This window comes from Panthera uncia, assembly GCF_023721935.1.
Source record: "Panthera uncia isolate 11264 chromosome A3 unlocalized genomic scaffold, Puncia_PCG_1.0 HiC_scaffold_11, whole genome shotgun sequence".
NCBI lineage: Eukaryota > Metazoa > Chordata > Mammalia > Carnivora > Felidae > Panthera > Panthera uncia.
The window spans coordinates 67,006,875-67,009,511 of NW_026057578.1; the positions used below are offsets into that span (position 1 = coordinate 67,006,875).

The 2,637-nt window shown below is 39.9% G+C and overlaps 1 pseudogene; it reads right to left on the reverse strand.

Annotated features, from left to right (window-relative positions):
• Positions 1-462: 462 nt before the first annotated feature.
• On the reverse strand, positions 463-1,285 carry LOC125936008 (39S ribosomal protein L46, mitochondrial-like; annotated as a pseudogene).
• Positions 1,286-2,637: the final 1,352 nt, after the last annotated feature.

Sequence of the window (2,637 nt, forward strand, 5' to 3'; positions counted from 1 at the left end):
ATATTGACTTTAATTCCATCCCTTCTTCCTCTTAATTGTAGGAAATCTCATTTTTCTGGTTAATTCACTAGGGAAAAATATACTTAATTGCCTAAAGAGTATTTTACTTATTTTACTTATTATATAGTTTTATAAAACTCACTTCTTTACTGAAATTACTTCTGGTTTCATCCATGTAAATGTATGTATATGTAGTTCATTAATTTTTCACTATATAATATTGCGCTGTATAAAAATACAGTTTATTTATGGATTTTTTGGCGCAGAAATATTTGAGCTATTTTCAGTTCTTTGTCATTACCTCTAATACTATGAACACTTTTTCACCAAGAATCAATTCACTTATTTCTCTCAATTTAGTTTGCTGTATGCTGTTCCCTGCAAAGATGGGGCAACCACATAATGTCCTTGAGGCGCCAGTTGTAGATCTGTCAAAGTATTGCTGTCAGGCGCCACAGTTCATCAGAGGCCCAAGAACAACCTCCTAACCTGGGCCAGGTATTTCAGTTTCAAATAGTCACCCAGCTCCTCCTTAGGGATCTAACATGATGGCCCTTCTTCCTGGTGTGGGAATAATTAACAGCATTGCTTTGATTAAGAATAATTTGGCCCTGAGCCTACTTTGTCTGCATGGCCTGAGGGAACTTGAACTTGTAGTGGCCACAGGGTACAATTGCCAGGAACTTGGCTTCCATGTCCTTTTCTGAGAGTGTGGCCAGTATTCACTCAGCTGTTCCTCAGAAGGTCTCCCTGGGTTGCCACTCTTCCTGTAGGAGTATCCAAACATCCTGATCTCCAAGCTTCTCTTTGACCAGCAGAACAAGGTTCCTATTTTTTGGTGCAGTGAGATTTGGTCATTCTTTTTATCAGTTTCTGGAATGTGAGCTCCAGGTTTGAAGGGTAAAACTTTCTGCTCCCATATATCTTCCAAATCCTACACCAGCAGTATATTCTGTTCCTCTTCATAATGGAAGTCAGCTTTCTTCTTTGCTGGTCACTAGGCTTCATCCAAAGTACAAGACTGGTGGTCTGAATACAAACTCTCTCCATCTTGATCTTTTGTAATCGAGACCGCCATCTCTTTCTGTGGCTTAGAGGCCAACTGGAGGCCACCGGCAGCTGCTGTAGGCACAACATGTGCAACAGGTGCTACAGAGACCCACTGCTCCAAGATGAGGCCACAACAGTAAGGCCAAGAGAATCCAGGCTCCCGGCCCAGAGCCACTCAAACTGCTACCAGTCATTCCCCAACCCTTTACAGAGTCTGCCTTATGGGCACTGCCATTTTTCTGCCCTCCCCTGCTATGAACATTCTTGAACATGTTTCCTTCTGCACACTGGCAAAAAATTCCCTAAGGTAAATAAATAGAATTATTGGGATACAGCATGGCACTCTTGAGAAGAGGCATCAAACCAGTTTAAAGTAATTATATTCTTATTCATAAAACTAGGTACTCACAACTTTCTTCACTGCTATATTTAAGGCAAGAGGACAAGAAACTTAGTTCAAAAACAAAAAAGAAAAAGAACCACAAACAAACAAACGGTATCTAGGTTCAAACTAGCTCTCATTTCCTGTGGATTTTGTCCCCAAATTTTATTTCATGTCATCAGAGCCTGGGTGTAATGTATGTTCCGGACCATAACATTAAAACATACCCCAGGATGCCCTCTTAGCAAAGCAGTAGAATAACCTAGGAAAAACACACTTTGCAGTGACCAGGCCATGGATTTCCTGAAGCAGAAAGAGTAGCATGCTTTCATCATTGATGATAAATACCTATTGAGCATTTCCATGGTATTGGAACTTGGACTCAGTAAACAGTAAGGTGAACAAAAATGGGGAAGGTGAAGTCTGGAAATTCACCAGGTCCCTGAGGTTAGTCAAGTGCCAAGTGTCAGAACATTGAATTAAGGAAAAGAAGAGAGGGGTGCTCAGGGATATGTGACCAAATGAGGGTTTGAGGTCAGTTGAGTTCCCCAATCACACAAGCAGAATGGTGATACCATTAGTCAATAGACTAACTTGACAAAGATCTAGAGCAACTCACTACTCAGGCAAGGTAGACAACTCAAGGGGAGTTCATTTGGAGGGCAACTTAAAGAGCACAACAGGGTCTTGTGGTACATATTATAGAAACTTAGAAATAGGTCTCATGAGTATGATGAGATAGAGAAAATTTTATACATAAAAGTGCCTCTTATGGAAAATGCTGTATTTTCTTGAAAGGCCAGCAGCAAAAACTGTTCTTAAGACAAAAATCTCAGACACTAAAGGCGTCAATAATGGCCAAGATTTTACAGAAAGGAACAAATAAAATTCTACCAGAGGGGAAAAAAAAAGAATAAAAGTAAGTTGAGAGGAGAAAGTAGGTAAGGAAGAAAGGGAAACAGTATACAAGAGTAAATTAAAAAGACTTTCCACAACTGCTTCTATAAATCCTCAGCAAAATGTTCTCATGAAATATAGATATGGACAGATTTTTTAATCAAATCTAGTAAAGGATGAATTTCAAATTTGGGTGGATGCAGGCTGGAACTAAGACAGGATGAAAAGATGTGAAGGCTGGAAATGGATGTAACCTAGAGAAAATGAGTAGGGATATTTAAAGTACCTTGAGGGGCGCCTGGTTGGCT